Source organism: Eublepharis macularius, chromosome 9 (assembly GCF_028583425.1).
Source record: "Eublepharis macularius isolate TG4126 chromosome 9, MPM_Emac_v1.0, whole genome shotgun sequence".
Taxonomy (NCBI): domain Eukaryota; kingdom Metazoa; phylum Chordata; class Lepidosauria; order Squamata; family Eublepharidae; genus Eublepharis; species Eublepharis macularius.
In genome coordinates, this window is record NC_072798.1 from 850,360 (window position 1) to 870,683 (window position 20,324).

Here is a 20,324-nt window from a genome sequence, read left to right on the forward strand (position 1 = left end):
TCCAGACATCATCATTTCACGTGGGTTGCCGTGCTAGACTCAGCAGAAGAGAGAGGTTTGAGTTCAGTAGCACCTTAGAGACCAACTAGATTTCCAGGGTATGAGCGCTGACACTTGAAATCTAAGAGTCCAGTAGCTCCCACAAGGCTAACAAAATTTGTGGTTGGGTTTCAGCTTTCGTGAGCCAAAGCTCACTTCTTCGGATATCTGGAAATCTAGTTAGTCTCTAAAGTGCTACTGGATTTGAACCTTGGACATCCTAAATGACGGTGCATTAGAGTAGCTGGTCACGGAGCCGGCCGGGGGCGGAGCAACTCTGGACTTGCTTCTGAGTTGGGCTTGAGGCCTGGGGGGAGACGGAGACGTGGCTGCACTGACTGGGAACAGCAACAGCGATGCCAGTAAGTGCAGGATTGGTGCCAATGAAAGGAGGCCCCCAGGGCCAAAGTCATCACTTTTGATTTCAAAAGAGGAAGCTCTGCTAAAGGAGGGCACTAGTTGGAAGGAGGTTAAAAGGAAGGAATAGAAAAGTCAAATAAATCCAGGATGACCGGAAACTATTTAATGCTATACTAATTGAGGCCCAGATAGAACGCAAACCTCAAATCAGGAAAGGTACCACGAAGTTTAAAAGGATGCTTGTGTGGTTAACGACAAAAGTCAAGGCAGCCGTAAAAGGCAAAAAAGAGCTTCCTTTAAAAAACTGAAAAGTTTTCTCAAATGAGGTGAGCAGAAAGGAGGACCGTTTCAGGTGGGTGGCCGCGTTGGTTTGTACTTGAACGCCAAGTTTCAAATCCGGTAGCACCGTGAAGACCAAGATTTTCAGGGTATAAGGTTTCAAGAGTCGACGCTCCCTTTGTCAGATATCAGCTGGAAAGGAGAAAGGAGGTCAGGTTTCGACAAAACAAATGAAAGCGGACAATAAAACAAGCAAAAAGAGAATCTGAGGAGTGGATTGCTAAAAAATTAAGACAAGTAAGAACTCTTCCTATAAATATATCAGGAGCAGGAAGTGGGCCAGGGAGGCAGCCGGGCCTTTGGATGACAAAGGAATGAAAGGGGTGCTTCAGGAATTCGAGGAGCCGGCAGAGAATCCGAAAGCATTCTTCGCCTTTGTTTTCATTGGGGGGGGGGGGAATGTAGAGACATACCCATGCCAGAACGATTGCTTTTGTGAAGGGTGTTTGAAGAACTGAGTCAAATTAAAGTAACAAAAGGTGACGTTCTCGGATTACTAGCCTAACTGAAAACTAGTAAGACTGCATGTCCAGATAGCAAAACTTGACGGTTCTTAAGTAACTCAATTATGGACTTGTTGACTTATTAACCAGAACATGTAACGTTGCTAACATCTGCCAGAGGACTGGAAAGTCACAGGCATTAAAGGGAGAATTCTTACGCACACCGAGGAAGGAGAATCAGCACGGCTTCTGTCGAGGAAAGTCCTGCTTCGACGACATTTTGGAATTATTTCAGCAAGCCAATAAGTATGGGGCTAAGAGTAGACAATTATATACTTGGCCTTGCAGAAGACTTTTGACAAAGTACCTCCCAAGATCCTGGGTAAGCTTAGCCGACATGGGATAAAAGGGTGGGTCCTCTTAGGGGTTGAAAATCGGTTAAATAACGGGAAGCAGAGAGTAGGAATAAATGGACAGTTCTCTCCATGGAGGGAAGCGAGCAGTGGGGGTCCCACAAGGACAAGTACTGGGGCTGGTGCCGTTTATTGTGTCCATTAATGATCTGGCATTGGGGTTAGCAGTGGAGCGGCCAGATTTGCAGATGTCACAGAATTATTCAGGATGGTGAAAAGCCAGGCAGACTCTGAAGAGTTCCAGGAGGATCTCTTTAAATAGGGTGAATGGGCAACCACGTGGCAAATGAAATTCAGTGTGATTAAAACGATGTACATGGGAACAAAAAATCATAACTTCAACTATATGCTGATGGGTTCTGAAAGAGATTTTGGGGTCATAGTGGACAGCTCAATGAAAATGTCAGCTCAACCTGTGGCAGCTGTTTAAAAGGCAGAGGCAGAGGTGAAAAGGAATCCCTTATTAGGAAAGAGATTCAAAATATAACAGGGAAGAGAGAGTGGTCAGAGAGAACTTTCTTCCCCTCACAAAATACTGGAACTGGAGGGCATCGAGTGAAGCTGGTGGGCAGTAGATTCAGGAGGGGCAAAAGGAAATACTTCTTTGCACAACTAGGGATGAAAATGTGGAATTTGCTGCCAGAGGATGTAGCGATGGCCACAGGCACAGAAGATCAGACAGACTGATGGAGGAGAGGGCTAGCGGTGGGCGTGGAGACTGAAGCGAGCCTCCATATGCAGAGGCAGTCAACCTCTGAATCCCAGTGACAGCAGGCAGCATCAGGGGAAGGCCTCGGCCCCTCGGCCCTGTTGTTGGCCCTCCATCGCAACTCAGTAGCCACTGTGTGGGGTCGGGTGGGATGCCTGATGAGCGGGACCCCTGGGCTGGCCCAGCAGGCCTCCTTTTATGTTCTTACGTTCCCAACGGCCTGTGTGAGAACAGCTCCTTACAGCGTTTGCTTTCTCACGCAGATGTCTCCAGAGAGCCTGCCTCCCTGGCAGGGAACGAGGCTGAAACATACCCGCTTGTCTGACATCAGGCGGCCACGACAACAAAGGAATGAGGAGATTAGGTTTAAGACCAGAACGTGCCCAAGTTCTCTCCATGCTTCTTCATCTGCCCACAGAAGGTATTGTACCGGGGAGCCAAGATATCTGCACCAAAGTCGAACTTCAAATGGCTGTTTGGGGGGTTCTGGTGTCCATTCACTTGCCAGGCAGCAAAGGAGTGAGGTGGACCTGGGCAATTCTGTGGTACTTTGTGTTCAAAAACAGGCTCAGCCAGAGTATCAGGGCTGAGCGGAATCTCCTTCCTCCGTTCCAAACCAGCCCCCTTGCTGTGGTTGTCAGCCAGTCTCTCCTGCTTACTGCTGAAAAGTGCAAAGTACACACAAAGTTGCGGAGGTGTTTGGGGTGAACATACAAGTGCAGGGGTCAGGAAGGAATTTCGCTGCAGGTCAGACTGGGCAGGGATCCTGGAGGATTTTTGCCTTCCTCTGGGCATGGAGCAGGGGGGTGGGGGGAGCTGTGAATTTCCTTCATTATGCAGGGGATGGGACTCGATGACCCTTGTGGCTGTCCTTGGGGCAATCTGTCGATTTGGTTGGTCCGAATAAGAGGTATATCATGGATTTGGTTCCTCCATCTTGACTAAAATACCAGGGTAGGCTGGGCCTTTAACACCCTGGGAACGTTGCCCCTGGGCCACTGCCTTGGAGGCCACCGGGCTGGGACTTTGGGCTGGTGGCAGCACCGGAGGCCCTCTGGATTCACCACAGCAACGGCAGTGGGCGAACCTGCCCCTGTTGTCGTCATGGCTGCAGCCCGGGACTGGGCTGAGTGGCCATGCGGCACTGCAGGAATGGCGGGGGCCACGGGGCCCACCGGTGCCAGCCTGCTTTGCCATCCCAGGCTCCCTCTGCTGAACTCTGTCCACCTCCAACACGGAAAAGCTGGCCAGCTGGCTGCGCGTCTGGCCAGGATGCTCCCGAAAGCTCTTGTCGCCTCTCTAGCTGACTCCCTGAAGTGCATTTAAATGCCATCCAAACATGAGCAAGCACACTTGACACACACACACGCACGTCGTCCTCGAGAGGCACTAAACTCTCAAGAGCAGCTGGAGGAGGTTCCAGAGGGACTCCCTGGGTCCCAGGATGATGGCACAACGTCTCTCAGGACCTCCGGCTCCATCTGACGGGGAGCAGGATGCAGCCCAGCGGGCAGGCACTGAAATGCTGACGCTCTCCAGCCCCATACGCAGCCGGCTTCATCCCCAGGGACTGCTCAGCAGAGGAGGGGAGCAACACGCCTCTGGCAGCCGGCTTCCAGGGAGGAGGGGCAGGAGGACCCCCCCCATTTCCCCTGCAGGCTCTCTGCTCCCACCCCACCCCCAGGCTACAAGCTTAAAGCACTTCCCCTGTGCCGGAGCCTGGGGGTTGTTGTGCTGAGGAGGACTTAGGAATCTCCCAACAGGCGGTTCTCAGCCGTGGCATTGCTGCGGAGCCTCAGCTAAAAGGCGGTCAAACAGGTTGTGAAGGAACAGACTGGCAAGCGCTGTTCCTTCTGGCTCGGGGTGGCCAGAAACCCTGCAGGGTCCCCCACGGCCCTTCTCCTTACCCAAACCGAGCTGGGCAGTAGCCGCTGCCAGCAGGAAATCCGAGAGTCGCTCCTGCTGGAAGGATTTGGACCTCCAGCCCTCTGGGTCCGCACGGCCATTGAGAGGCTCCGCCTGGCTGCCCTGTCTCTGGCACAGCTCCTGCAAACAAGCACCGGGGGGGCGGGCGGGGGGGGGCATCCAGTTTTATGTATTTCTTTTATTTATTTAAAACATTTATGTGCCGCTGTCCCCACCCCCACAGGGCCCCCAGTAGCATCCCCTTCTTCACAGTTTTGAGCCATCCCAGCACTGTGCCCACTGCCCCCCTCCCCGTGACTGGTTGAGTGTGTTGCGTGCCCTCCAGCTGCGTCCCACCTACAGCAAGCCTATGAACACATGGGTGGGGAGGGGGCCAGGTGGAGCCCAACCTTGTCAGCTCTCAGAAGAAGCTGAGCAGGGTGGGTCCTTGACCACTGGGGAAGACTCTGCAGAGGAAGGCAACGGCAAACCACCTCTGCTCACCCTCACCTACCTCGAAAGCACCACAGATGGGGGTCACCATAAGGCGGTTGCAAGTGGATGTCACACATACACAGACATGAATCAATGGCCTGCAAAACATCCTTTAGTCGACAGGCTTGCCCTGGTCTTGCAGACTGGAGGACGTGGCTTCCTGTGCTGACTCCAGTCACGTCATTTTGGGCCTCCCTCTTTTCCTGCTGCCTTCCACTTTTCCTAGCATTATTGACTTTTCCAGAGAATCTTGTCTTCTTATGATGTGCCCAAAGTACGACAGCCTCAGTTTTATCATTTTAGCTTCTAAGGAGAATTCAGGCTTGATTTGATCTAGTATCCACTTATTTGTCTCTTTGGCTGTCCATGGTATCCGCAAAACTCTCCTCCATCACCACATTTCCAGTGAATCCATGTTCTTCCCGTCAGCGTTCTTCACTGTCCAACTTTCACATCCATACACACGAATGTGGAATACCGTCGTAAGAATGCTCTTGCTCTTGATCGCTAGCGACACAGCCTTATCTTAAGGATTTTTCCTAGATTCTTCACCGCTGCCCGTTCTAGTTTCAATCTCCTTCTGATTTCTTGGTTGCAGTCTCCTCTTTGCTTGATGATTGAGCCAAGGAATAGAAAATATTTAACAATTTCAATTTCTTCATTGTCAGTCTTAAAGTTGTGTATTACTTTTGTCTTCTTGATGTTCAACTGTAATCCTGCTTTGGCACTTTCTCTTTTAACTTCCATCAGTAGTCATTTCAAGTCTTCACTATTTTCTGCCAGTAACGTGGCGTCATCTGCATATCTCAAACTGTTAATGTTCCTTCCACCAATTTTCACTCCACCTTCTTCCAAATCTAATCCAGCTTTCTTTTTGATAGGGAGAAAAAATACATCCTTAATCTAACACCTTTTGCCAATAGGAAACCACTCAGTTTCCCCATATTCTGTCCAAACAGTAGCCTCTTGTCCAGAGTACAGGTTGCACATCAACAAAATCAGATGTTGGGGCACCCCCATTTCTTTTAACACCAGCCATAGCTTTTCCTCATTCACAGTCAAAAGCTTTGCTGTAATCTATATAACACAAACAAATTTTCTTCTGAAATTCCCTGGTATGTTCCAGTAACGATTGTACATTTGCAATATGATCTCTAGTGGCACTTCCTTTTCTGAATCCAGCTTGAACATTCCATGTTTGATGTCAGTCTTTGTTGTAAAATTTTGAGCATCACTTTGCTTGCATGGGAAATTAATGTCATGATCTGACGGTTACTGCATTTTCTGGCATCTCCTTTTTTGGGATTGGAACATGGATTGAATGTTTCCAATCTGTGTGCAATTGTTTTATTTTCAATATTGGTTGGCATATTCTTGTTAAGATTTTGATGCACTCAGCTTCTATAGCTTAGAATAGCTCTAGTGACATCTCATGTACTTCTGCTGATTTGTTTCTCCTAATTGCTTTGTGCAGCTTTCACTTGACTTCCTAAAACTGAAGATCCTTCATCAGTAACTTCGCTGAAGGAATCTCTCATCTCTTCATCTCTTCTGTACAGTTCTTCAGTGTATTGTTTCCCTCTTTATTTTGTCCTGATCAGATAATATATTTCTGTGTTGATTTTTCAGCATCTCGAGCCATGGTTTGAATTTCCATTTGATTTCCTGGATCTTATGGAACACATCTCTTGTTCTTCCTTTTTTGATGTTCTCTTCTATTTCTTTGCACTGGTAATTATAATAGTTATCTTTTTCTCTATGTGCAAGTTGCTGCATGAAGAATTCTTACTCTATTTTTGTCGCCTTTTGCTTCTCATCTTTCTTTAGAAATGTTAAGAGTTTCATCAGTCACCCACTGAGGCTTTTCATTTCTTTTGGCTACAGGAACAGTCTTTGCAAATTCTACCTTGCTTCAGTGGTTCATGTTCAGTTGAACTTAGTACTGCAAATCAGTTCTTTGCATGGCCTTTAAAGTCTCCGTTTTACATTTGCGCACGCTGATTGTTTTAGTGTTTATCTTCAGCTTTATTCCAATTTTTGATATTAGCAATTTGTGGTCTGTTCTCGCAAAGAGAACAGAGCTTCTCCATCTTCAGCTTCCAATTATGTAATCTTTCTCATTTCTGTATTGGCTATCCAGTGACATTCATGTATACAGTTGTCTGTTTGCTTGCTTGAGGCATGTGTTTGCAATAAACAAATAGTTGGCTACAAAATTTTATGAAGCGCTCTCCTGCTTCATTTCATTTCTTAATCCTAGTCCAGATTTTCTGACAATATTTGATTTGTTTCCCTCTTTTGCATTCCAGTCACTTCTGATTATCAGCAAGACCAAATATTTGTGGTGTGTTTCCAGAGGTCAGGCTTCCAGCATTCAAAATATAAGAAAAAAAAAATTGACTTCCGGTTTGGGGACTTCCGGTTTGGGATTCATGGAGGTCTGAAGCAGCTCCATTCGCGGAGCTGACCGGACTGCCGTTTTAAGCGGCCGGCGGGGGAAATTTAGCCCGCGGCTGACTGCTCTCAGGCGGAGAGCAGGCAAAGAACGCGCAAGACCCTAGGGTGTGCTAGATCTCGGACGAGGGGGGCTCTGCGCAACGGGTCCCCTCCCGATCCTTGAGGTCCCACCCTGTGACAGGTCGGCTACGATCTCTGCGGCAGTTCTGGGGCCAATTCGGCTGGCATAAGACCTACATACCCAAGCTTCGATTGGGGAAAGAAGTGGAGAGGAGAAGTTATAATCGAAACAGCGATTACAGCCCGAGAAAAGTGAAGGAGAAGGTAAAGATCACTATCTTCTGATACGGGACAGATTGGTAAAAGCAGAGAGGAAGAAAAGTAGATTTTCAAACTGCAACAGGCTAATAATAAGGAGGGGAAGACTCGGCAAGAGTTGTACTTGAAAAGAGACTAAGTTTAAAGAAGTTATTAAAGAAATTGGATTATTGTTTTGAATACTTGCGGTTATGGAGCTGTGAGAAAAAGATACCATCGCGAGACCTACTGTGGGAAGTTGGGAGACAGGAAGTACGTAATAACAATAGAGTTGCTGGAGAGAAGCGGCCCTTGCCGGAGGGCAGGAAGAAGGGAATCGCCATCTTTGAAAGGGGAAGGGTCGCGGCTTCAGCGGAAAAGGAAGTAAGCCATCTTGGATTACAAAATCATAGAGGAACCATAGAGAAAAGACGCCCGACATTTTGGACTCTTTAAAAATTAATTTTTGCAAAGACCGGGACATTTGAAATAAAAAGATATCTAAATTTTACGCCACGGAGTTAAGGAAGAGAGCGGACTCGTGGGAGCGAGCCAAAGCAAGCCCCACGATGTCAAAAAAAGAGTGGCAATCGGCAATAGAAAACCTGGACAAAAAACTTTTAGATGTGATTAAAGAACTTAAGGACACGAAATTGGAGCTGATTAAAGAGGTTAAAGAGGTCAAACAGACAGTAAAATCGGAGCTGTCAGAAGTGAAAAAAGGTATGGAAACAATACAAAGCGAACTACAAGGAACGCAGCAGAGAGTTAAAACAGTAGAAGACGCAATGAAGAACTTAGCAGACACGCAACAAACAGATGAGACTGATGAGGGGAAGAATGTCGGTTGCAGAAACTAAACACATGGAGAAGCAGCTACGGTTTCGTGGATTGCCAGAAGTGGAAGGAAAGTCAGCGCAAGAACAGATGACTGAGGTGTTAGCTGAATACCTGGGGAAGGAGGAGGAGGAAGTTGTGGCTATCCTAGATGTGGCATACCGTGTGAATTCGAGAATTGCAACCCAGAGGAAACTACCAAGAGACGTGATTGTGCAGTTTACGACACGAAATATGAAAGAGAAGATTGTGACAAAATAGTTTCAAGATCCATTGGAGATTGATGGCAAGACGATTATCATAATGAAGGAATTACCCAGGTCAGTGTTATTAGATCGGAAAAAATATAAAGTGCTAATTCAGATCTTGAAGGACATGAAAATCAGGTACAGATGGGAGTTACCAGAAGGTGTGTCCTTTGAGTTTGGAGGGGCCAAAAAGCGTATCAGATCTGAGCGAGAGATGGAGCGATTTATAAGGGACAATGAAAAGGACTTACCAACAAGATCATGAGTATGGAGTGTAAAGTTTTATCTTGGAATGTAAATGGACTAAACTCACCAAACAAGAGAAAAAGTATTTTCCACTGGCTATTAAAACAAAAATGCGATATTGTTTGCTTGCAAGAAACCCATATTCGAAAGCAGGATGCAAAATATTTAAAAATGGGGAAACTGGGCAATGAATTTGTAGCGGCCTCTAATAAGAAAAAAAGAGGAGTGGTGTTGTATATAAAAGAGGAGCTATAGCCAAAATTTGTAATAAAAGACGTGGAAGCCAGATTTATAGCAGTGGAATGTACATGGAACTTAAAAAAAGTATTGGTAGTCGGAATTTATGCACCTAACGGTGCAAAAGAGAGCTTCTTTGAGGATTTGAGGAAGCAATTAGAGGATCTTTCATACGACCAGATAATTCTTGCTGGAGACTTCAATGGAGTGACGAACTTGGAACTAGATAAAAAGACATCAACTGTACAAAAGAAAAGAGGATTGTTACCAAAGCTTTTTTTTGAGCTGATACAACAGGAGACCTTAGAAGATGTATGGAGAAGAGAAAATCCTAAAAGTAGACAATTTACTTTTTACTCTTCAAGACACTGTACACTATCGAGAATTGATATGATCTGGGCCTCAAAAGACTTAGCGTTATGGACTAAGGAGGTAGAAATAATGCCGATGGTAGGCTCAGATCATAATCCAATCATGTGGAAATTAGGGAGGAGGAGAAAAAGGAAAGCATGGAGAATAAATGAGGACTTGTTACAGGAAGGAGAGAACGTGGAGATGTTGAGAAGAGAGACAAAGTTCTTCATACAATATAACGTGAATAAAGAAGTACCAACTGACAAAGTTTGGGATGCCTACAAGGCGGTAATAAGGGGCATACTAATGGACTTAAATGGCAGAGTGAGAAAAAAGAAAGAGGAGAAGAGACAAGAGATTGAGGAGAAAATAAAAGCCAAAGAAATACAGTTAAAAAAGAGACCAGGGAAAAAGAAATTATACCAGGAAATTAAAATACTTCAAGAACAGCTGACAGCAATGAATAATAAAGAATTGGAGTGGAACCTTAAAAGACTGAATCAGAAAGTGTTTGAAGGAGCAAATAAACCTGGAAAGTATTTGGCATGGCAACTAAAAAAGAGAAGGGAAAAGAAAATAATAAACAAAATATGTGAGGACAATAAAACGTATCTGGAACAAACTACCATTAGTAGAGCCTTTTATAAATTTTACGCTAAGTTATACAATAAGAAAGAGGTGAATAAAGAATCAATAGCGACATATTTGGAGAAAATGAAACTCCCAGTAATTTCGGAAGCTTGGAGAAATAGACTGAATAATGAAGTAACGGATGAGGAAATAAGTAAGGCAATACAATCTGTAAATTTGGGAAAGGCGCCAGGGCCAGATGGACTTACGGCTAAATTTTACAAGACAATGGCCAATGAACTGGCACCATTCCTAAAAGAGGTGATTAACGGAGTTTTAAAGGATCAACGGATTCCAGGTACCTGGAATGAAGCGAATATATCACTGATCCCTAAAGAAGGCCAAGACTTGACAAACGTGAAAAATTATAGACCTATATCGTTACTTAATAATGACTATAAAATCTTTGCGAAGATACTGGCGGAGAGACTGAAGGGGTGGCTTTCGGAAGTTATTGAGGAGGAACAAGCAGGCTTTTTGCCAGATAGACAAATCAGAGACAACTTGAGGACAGTGATAAATGCTATTGAATACTATGATAAGCGTTGTGATAAGGAGGTTGGTTTCTTCTTTGTTGATGCTGAAAAGGCGTTTGATAATTTAAACTGGGACTTTATGTTTGCCACTATGGAAAAGCTACAAATGGGAGAAAGATTCATTAGAGCAATTAAGGAAATTTACAGAGACCAGAATGCAGCAATTGTGGTGAATGATGAAGTGACTAAGAAATTAGCTATAAGTAAAGGAACAAGACAAGGTTGCCCGCTGTCTCCGCTGTTGTTCATTTTGGTATTGGAGATCCTGATGATACAAATACGACAAGATGAAGAAATCCGTGGAATAAAAATAAAGGATTATTCTTATAAGGTCAGAGCATTTGCGGATGACATAATGCTAATTGTAGAAGACCCAATGGAGAACATGCCAAAAGTGATAGAGAAGATTAAGGAGTTTGGGGAGCTGGCAGGTTTTTATATCAATAAAAAGAAATCAAAGGTATTATGCAAAAACATGACTAAGCAAAAACAACAATCGCTAATGGAAATAACGGAATGTGAAGTAACAAATAAGGTGAAATATTTGGGAATTGAACTGACTGCAAAGAACATAGACTTATTTAAAAACAACTATGAAAAACTATGGACTCAGATAGAGAGAGATCTGATCAAATGGAACAGACTGAATTTGTCATGGTTGGGAAGGATTGCAGCAGTGAAGATGAATGTGTTACCAAGAGTAATGTTTTTGCTACAGACAATACCAATCATCAGAGACTCTAAGCAATTCGAAAAATGGCAGAGGAAAATATCAGACTTTGTATGGGCAGGCAAGAAGCCTCGAGTGAAAATGAAAGTTTTACAAGATGCAAAAGAAAGAGGCGGAATGCAACTGCCCAATCTAAGACTTTACCATGACGCAATTTGCCTAGTATGGTTGAAAGAGTGGATGACGCTAAAGAATAAGAAACTACTAGCTCTAGAGGGATATAAAAAAACTTTCGGATGGCACGCATACCTATGGCATGATAAAGTAAAGGCAAACTCGATGTTCCTGCATCATTATATACGGAGAAGTTTATACATAATCTGGAAGAAGTACAGAATCTATTTACAAGAAGGAACCCCTTTGTGGGTAGTTCCATATGAGGTGATAGACCCGCGAGCTGTTGATAATGAGCAACAATGTTTAACCTACAAAGAAATAACTAGAATTGAAGCATCTAAACTCAGAATAAAGACTCAGGAGGAACTATCACCCTACTATGATTGGTTCCAGTACAGACAGATTAGAGATTTATATAACTCGGACTCTGTAAAGGGAGGTATACGAACAGAGAATTCGGAACTAGAGCAGACCCTTTTTAAAGAGGACAAGAAAAGAATATCCAAGGTATACCAAGTACTGTTGAAATGGTATACTGAGGATGAAATAGTTAAAGTACAAATGGTGAAATGGGCCATAAACTTCAATAAAGAAATAACAATGGAGGCATGGGAATACTTGTGGAAGACTACAATGAAGATAACGACATGCACCAGCATTAAAGAGAATATTTATAAAATGATTTATCGTTGGTACATGACACCAAAGAAGATTGCGCTAGGGAATTTGAATACTTCTAATAAATGCTGGAAATGCAGGAAGCATGAGGGCTCCCTCTATCATATGTGGTGGACGTGTGAGGTAGCTAGGCAGTACTGGGGGGAAATAATAAGAGAAATGAGTGAGATTTTACAATTTCAAGTAAATAAGAACCCAGAACTCCTGCTACTAAACCTGGGAATGGAGGGAATTCCAGCCCATCATAGGACATTGATATTTTACATGACGGCTGCAGCTAGACTTTTGTACGCACAAAAATGGAAAGTACAAGAAGTGCCAACTATTGAAGATTGGATTTACAAATTGCTGTATATGGCAGAAATGGATAAAATGACAAGAAAACTGAGAAATCTGGACCCAGGACAGTTTAACACAGATTGGGAGAAGCTGAAACAATATTCGGAGAAGAAATGGGAGGTGGGAGGAGAACTGTGGCAGTTTGAGAACTATTGAAGTATAACAAAGTGCAGAGGGGGGTGACTTTACCGGGGGGGAGAAGAGGTAAAAATGAACTTCTAAGCAGCTATGTTATTAGATTGATATATATAGAATAATAAATAGAATATTGATAGAATATAATTAATCATAAGGGTTAACTATAAGGATTGACTAACTAATAATATTTTCTTTCTGATTTTGTATAATATATCAAACGGAATACGTTTATATGAAGGTATATATGAGTCAAATTGATTGATTGATATCATATACAGATCTATGATTGAAGGGAATAGAAATATCAATGTAAACAAATATAACTAAAACAGAAAGAAGAAGATAGAATGAATAATATATAGAGTATAAGTTAAGTTGGTTGATTTATATGACTGTATGGCTTATATAGTTTACATAGTTTACGTTATACAGAAATATTTGAAAACGGAATTATGGGATAAATTGTTTATCCATTATGGGTACAGAGCATTAAAAATAGTTAAAGAAGTATTGCTTAGAATAAAAGGAGAATATACATTTGATTAGATAGAGGAATATATAAAGAGTAAGGGAAAAGGGACAAAGGGTTGGAAAACTGTTGGAAGTCAACAAAAAAGGGGGGAAAGGGAGGGGGTTAGAAATTGGGAAATGGGAAAATTGACTGTGATGTGTAAATATATGATCCTAACCCAATAAAAATTTTTTCAAAAAAAAAAAAAATATAAGAAAAAATTGATTCAGTTTCGTTTTCTCAGCCATGTCAGACGCTCCTCTCCGCAGGTCTGGGAGGAAGCGCCTGAGCAGCCTGACCGGGCGGCTGATCTGCGAAGATTAGCCCCCAGGACTCCCAGTGAGGGAGGCAGGGTCCGGGACGTGGCGGGAAGAGCCCCCTGAAATTGATGCAGGGGGTAAATTGCCCATTTGTTCCTATGGAGGCCGGCAGACGTGCACAGCACCTCGAGTGCTGCCGGGCCATGGAAAACGACAAAGAGCAGAACTAGGCGGAAGCCTGTAAGTAAGCGAATCCCTTCTGTTATTACAAGCGCACGTGAAGGAGTGGTGGGATCTGAAGCTAAGAAGACTCGGATTTCTTCCCCCTCGCTGAGTTTCAGAATTTGGTTGGCGGTCCCCCCCCCCCCTAAAATGGCAGCGAAAAAGCAGAGTCCCGCTTTGGGCAAGTCAATTTTGGCTGCCCTGCAGGCGAAAGGAGAGTCGCTCGAAGACTTGGTGAAAAGGTCGGTTATCGAAGCCATAAAGCCCTTTGTTAACAAGCTGAATGAAACAGATCAAAGGGTGGGCTTAATTGAGAGCGAAGTGAAAACCATCAAGGAAGCAGCGGGGGGGGGGGCAGAGAAGTCTGCCCGGGAAAATGCATCACTCGTGAGGGCAACGAATAAAGAGTTAAAGCTAGTGGAGAACCAGCTGATCGGGCTACAAGTGGAACGAACACAGACAATTTTGCGCCTCCAGAACATGAAAGAGGAGGAAAATGAGGATTTATGGGGGTCTGGCCTCGGAACTATTGGCGACACCCGCGAGGGCAACTAAAGAAGAGGTAAAAAGCGCCATTTTGGAAGTCCATCGGGCTTCTTCAAAATATGCAACGAAGCGTCAGCTGCCTCGCGAGATCATCATCGAGTTTTCATCTAAAAGGATCCGAGACACTATCCTATATAACTCATATAATGCGGATCTGGATTTTCTGGGTAATAAAGTCAAGATACTGAAGGACATCCCATTTTTAGTTCGGAAAAGAAGATTTAAGTATAAAAAACTCGCAGCTCTTCTGAGGGAACGTGGAAAAAAGTACAAATGGCTATTTCCAGAAGGTATTTGGTTCAGTTACAAAGATCAAGCTTACAAGATAACATCAGAAGATCAATTAAGGGATTTTGAGGACAAAAATCAAGAATTTCAGCAAGACACCAAGCAAGAAGAAAAGGCGAAGTCTGAAGGGGGGGGAGGGAACGAGCACTGCGGCTGCAGTTGCTCAGAGAGAATTGCGTCCGAGGCCCGGGGGGGGGGGGAGGAAGACTTAATTTGAATTGTAATTTGTATTTTGCAATCAGCCACTCCATCAATATCATACAAAGTTTTAATTTTTTAATAATGGCAGTATGAAGGGAAAGCATTATGTGTAGTGTAGTGTTGTTATATGTTGCTGTTTTTTTTTCTTTCCCCTGCCCCCCTTCTCTCCCTTTGTATTGTTAGTCAATGTAGTTAATAAAAAAATAAAAAATCTTTAAAAAACAAAAAAACAAAATATAAGAAAAATTTTTAAAAAACAGTCTGTACAAGCATTCAGCCTGAACAAGGGAACAGAGAAAAGATGAAAACGCACAATCCTCTCACCAAACACTTGCTACTTTTCCTAAAAGATGTTGCTAGGATAAACGAGCAATTCTGGAAGTTGCAGCACCCTGGCCTTGGTCTCTTAGAACTGGGACTTCTCTTCCTCGTCACTGAACACGTGGGCAGGAGGGAGTTCCTCGGTCCTTAGTCTGTTTGGCCTCCTTGGGCCAGAATCATCTGTAAGCCCTAAACGACTCTGTATTTGGGGCACAGCCCTTGGCCCCTCTTTCCTGCCAGCTATGAGTTTGCAGCCAGTTGCCCACTCATCTTTCGCAGAGTGTAGTCACCGGGGGCTGCATCGCTGGGAGGAGTTCTAGGGTGGAGGGCGTTTCTCCACACTGGTCTTGGCGTGTCATGTAGATGCGCCTGTGTCTGGGACGGTGGGCAGTGGAATCCAGAACTCTCCTGGCTGCTAATGAAGAGAAGGGAGCACTCAAGGGACTGGCGTTCCTGCCACAGTCTGTGGGTGCCCAGCCCACCTTTTGTTCTGGGAGGGAGTAGAATCAGGTGTCAAGGGCTTTTCCTGTTGGATGCCTGGCTCCCTCTTTTACTTGGCAGAGAAGCAGAAGAACCCCTGAAAAGCATCCTGGGGGGGGAAAGGAGATGGTGCAGGCAGAATCATTACGATACCAACTGGAGGTTTGTTTTTAGCCTTTCAAATCATCATCCCCACAAAGCTAATAACACGAGAAAGTCTAATTAAGAATGCCAGGTGCCTGAAGCACTCTGCACTGAGTGGAGGCACCAGTAATTTGCATTTCTTGGGGAGTGTAATTGAGCTGTAACTGAGCCCTACTAACACCGTCCTCCTCCAGCGTAAAAAATAAATTCCAGGTTACTCTTGCAAGGCTGTAGGTATTTGTTGTTGCAATCAAGCTGCACCCGTCTCTCCTGGAAGGATGCCACAGCTGGCTGGGCCCAGGAAGAGTTGCCAGCCACCTCCCATGCCACAACTGGCTGGGAGGCAGCTGCACCCTGCACTGTGTTGGCGGCACCCTCCTCATTGTGTAGTCACTTCCGAGGCTGTGCTGTAGAACCAGCCTAGAGGCCTGAACATTTTGTCACGAACATTTAGCTTTTGCTGCTCAATCTGATCCCAGAGGTGCTCTCACAATCCTTTGCAAGCCTCGGTATATTGTATATTGTGACCTTAAGAAGATCTCAGTTGTCACTTGGGGCGCTTGGCGCCCTCCCTGTGTTGCTATAGCCTGCACCTCTATATGGGGGGAAACACCCCAGAAAAGACCTTTCTTCCAGAGTCCCCGGCAGCATTTCAGCCCAGGAACTTTGGACCTGAACAGATGGCTGGAATGCAAGGCGCCCCCTCCAAAAATCCTCTGGTCAGGGCGGGAAGACCTCTCTTGGTTTCACAGCAGAAATATCCCAACTACCGAGTGGCAAACAGGATCTTCGGCAGGAAAGGCTGTTTGACACCTCAAGGGCGGCAGGAAGACATCTGAGCAGGCTCCTTTGAGGGTCCCCCTGAACTCCTCACACCTTTGGACTCCTGTACAATGACCCAGGTTTGGAATTGCCAATGGGCCCCCCAATCACACAGCCCTGGCCCATGGGAGGGGTCACAACAGGGAGTCTGACCGCTGGCCAGGCTTTGCAATTGAAGCCCGGGAAAACTCAGGCCCATAAGAAGGGCACACCGTCCCTCTCAGGCTGTGCGGGTGGTCTCATCCCGCCCTCTTCTGTTACTACAGCGCTGCTGCCACCTCGGATCCTCATGTCTTCAAGACAGGCAGCGAATGGCCTGTTCTCTCCTCTTTTGCCTCCCTTCTCTGGTTTAGCCTATTTTCTCGTTTTATCCTGGACTTCCTTCCTTTAGCTACTCCTTCTCTAGTTCAGGATCGGTCTGCCCTCCAGCCAGCCAATCTCTCCTCATACTCAGCCGGGCAGGGAACCCTTCCCTTCTTACCAAAGCTCCGTCCCGTTTTCTCCACCTCACTTTTCAGTCCCATCTCGGGCAACCCATTGATGATGGAAAGTGCCATCAAGTCATGGTTGACTTATGGCAATCCTTTATTGGGGATTTCAAGGCAAGAGACTAACAAAAGTGGTTCGCCATTGCCTGCCTCTGCAGCGCAACCTATTACCTCTCTCCTTTCTCTGGCTGGACTGATTTGCCAACTGCAAGGAACACAGTTTATTGAGTAACATTCATTGTGTATAACACCCTTAGATTTATTGGATTTGCATGCTTTATTGGTCTTGTTTTATATTATCACCCATTGGCTTGATTTTCCTTCTCTTAGTTTCTAATCTGTATCTCGTTAGGGTAATAAAGTTACTCGCTGGTTGACAGCTTTGTCTCCCTTCCACCTTTTCTTGTCTCAGAGATTTTCTGCATGACAATAGACTGGATCATTCCAATTTTGGCCTCAGTATTTGGTGCTCTTACTGTACATGTGCAAAGGGGACATCCTGATACGACAGACGTGGCGCTGGGACTGATTTGGGTAGCTCAGGGTTTGGCTAATGTTCTACTCACTGGTTGGGAGCTGTGAGCCAAGGACTGGGGAGCAGCTTGGCTGTTCTTAGGGAGGCTGGTCCTGCCAGACCAACCTCATCTCCTTCTAGGAAATAAAATTGTGTTTATTTACCCTACGGAAATGTCTTTGAAACTGACTATGCTAATCTCACACTGTGTAATCTGCCTTGAGTCTCAGTGAGAAAGGTGGATTATAAATGACATAAATAAAATAAATAAATAAAATATGATCGAGTGACAGGCTTACTGGATCATGGGAGCGCTGTTGATGTGGTTGATCTGGATTTCAGTAAAGCTTTTGACAAGGTTCCTCATGATGTTCTGATGGGTAAACTGGAGGACTGTGGGCTGGACTCTGGGAGGGTCAGATGGACAGGGAACTGGCTGGACAAACACACCCAAGGGGCATCACGTCTGATTGAAGGGAAGCATCCAGGACTTGGTTCTGGGCCCCCTACTTCTTAATATTTTTATAAATAATCTGGATGAGGGTTTGGAGGGATTTTTCATTAAATTGGTAGATTACACTAAACTGGGAGAAGCAGCAAACACCCTTGAACACAGAGATGGAATTCAATAAGACCTGAATGCACTGGGAAAGTGGGCAGATTTGAATGAGATGTGATTTAACAAGGATAAGTGCCTGGTTCTCCACTTAAGTAACAAAAATGCAAAGCATGCGTACTAGATGGGGGTACACTTCTGGGGAGCAGGGTGTGTGAAAAAGATCTTGGTATATCAGTGGATGGGAAGCTAAATATGAGCAGTCAGTGTGATGCAGCAGCAAAAAAGGCAAACACAATCTTGGGGTGTATTAACAGAGACAGCCTTTTTCTGGCATACTTATGGGACCGCCTCCCTCGCTATGCTCCTCCACGGCAGCTTCGCTCTTCCAAACAGGGTCTCCTGCAGGAGCCAGGCTGCACACAGGTGAAGTCAGCAGCAGTCCGTACATGGGCTTTCTCTGTGGTGGCCCCCACCCTGTGGAATGACCTGCCTGAGGAGGTCAGGAGAGCCCCCACTCTCCCGGCTTTCTGCAAACAATGCAAAACCAAATTATTCAAAAAGGCTTTTTATTCAAATGAGTTAGGAACTTCAACACTAAGTTGCATTGGATTCCTGCTTGTGAACTTGTATCTATTTACCCTGTTGGTATCGTTTATGGAAATGTTCTTGATATTGACTGTACTAATCTCACACTGTGCAATCCACCTTGAGTCTCAGTGAGAAAGGCGGACTATACATGACATAAATAAATTAAATAAATACACCCCTCTGCTGCATGCTCAGGTGTTTGTCAGAGATGCCAGTTACCATAAGGAACGTGTGCAGGGATTCTTTTCTGGAAAAAGGGGGTGGTGGAACTCAGTGGGTTGCCCTCGGAGAAAATGGTCACATGGCTGGTGGCCCCGCCCCCTGATCTCCAGACAGAGGGGAGTTGAGATTGCCCTCCACGTCGCCGAGCAGCATGGAGGGCAATCTCAACTCCCCTCTGTCTGGAGATCAGGGGGCGGGGCCACCAGCCATGTGACCATTTTCAAGAGGTTCTGGAACTCCGTTCCACTGTGTTCCTGCTGAAAAAAAGCCCTGAAGGTGTGCATTGTGAAGTGTGCCCTGAAGACAGCCCTTTGAGCAGGCATTTCTGCGCCAGTGACCCAGAAGTGTTCATCCAGGCCATCTCGTTGGCTCGAGATTACTGTGAGGCTACTGGTCTGAGTCTGAGGTGTCCCCAGGTCACTATGGAGCATTCCTGCAGGAGGAATGGGGCCTCCTTCAGAGAACGATTGCGTTGGCTACTGAGAAGCTCTCGGTTCCTATCACATACAAAAACTGTGTTTTCCCAGAAATCATCAAGACTGTAAAATATGCTCAGTTGCTGGAGAAGGCGGGTTGCCAACTCCTGGCTGTCCCTGGTCACACAAAAGAACAGAAAGGACCTCTTGCTAGTGTGGCTTCCTGGGAGCACATACAGGCTGTGAGCACGGCTGCAAATATTCCTGTGTTTGCAAATGGAAACATCCAGAACCTCAGTAACGTGGAACAATGTATGCAGAAGGCAGGAGCTCGTGGAGTCAGGAGTGCGGAGGGCCAGCTTCACAATCCAGCACTCTTGGTGGGAAGAACCCCTGGGGTCTGGGAAATGGCTGAGGCACACCTGGAAATGGGACCACAATATCTTTGTCCGCTGTCCTACATCAGGGCTCACCTCTTCAGGCGGTGGCATCACACGTTACAAGTTCACCAGCAGCTGTGTGATGAACGGGCAAAAGGAGAGGCATTGGAAGGTCTGGTGGCCACCAACGAAGAGCTGAAGTTGCACTGCCAGGAAGAAATTGCCAGTTTGACGGAAGAAGAGACACTCAAGGGAGGATTACCTGTCTCCCATTGGATTTAATAACAACAACAACAACAACAACAGTGCTTATATACCACTCTTCTAGACAGATTCCCACCCAGAGCAGTGAACAAGTTAGTGTTATCATTATCCCCACAATGCAGCTGGGGCTGAGAGTTGAACCACGGTCAGCCATACATAGTGCAACACAACCTCAGAGCAGGAACCACAGCTGGAGTTTCTCTGCAAACCTGGAAAAACCAGCCTGGACGAGGAACGCCTTGCCCTTGGCTGCGTGAAAGGTTGAGGGTGCAGCCGTCCAAATTCTTTCCCAGGCCCAGCAGCTCTGAGTGGGGGCACGAATGGTGGCCCACACAGGGCCCTGTGGTGCGGCAAGCAAGTCAGGGCAGAGCCATAGCTTGGCGACTGGGGCAACAGCAGGTGGGCCTGTCATTGAGAGAGGGGTTGAAAACAAAATGACGGGCGCGGGTGGATGGTGAAGCCACATTCGGAACGCAGCGTCCAGCCCAGCTCACCTGCCCCCAAAGGGCATTGCAGCAGCAGGAGAGGCGTCGCACAGGGCAACCAAAAGG

General features: G+C 45.6%; 1 pseudogene; it reads left to right on the forward strand.

Annotated features, from left to right (window-relative positions):
- The first annotated feature begins 18,659 nt into the window (after window positions 1–18,659).
- Window positions 18,660–19,791, forward strand: LOC129335716 (tRNA-dihydrouridine(16/17) synthase [NAD(P)(+)]-like; annotated as a pseudogene).
- Window positions 19,792–20,324: the final 533 nt, after the last annotated feature.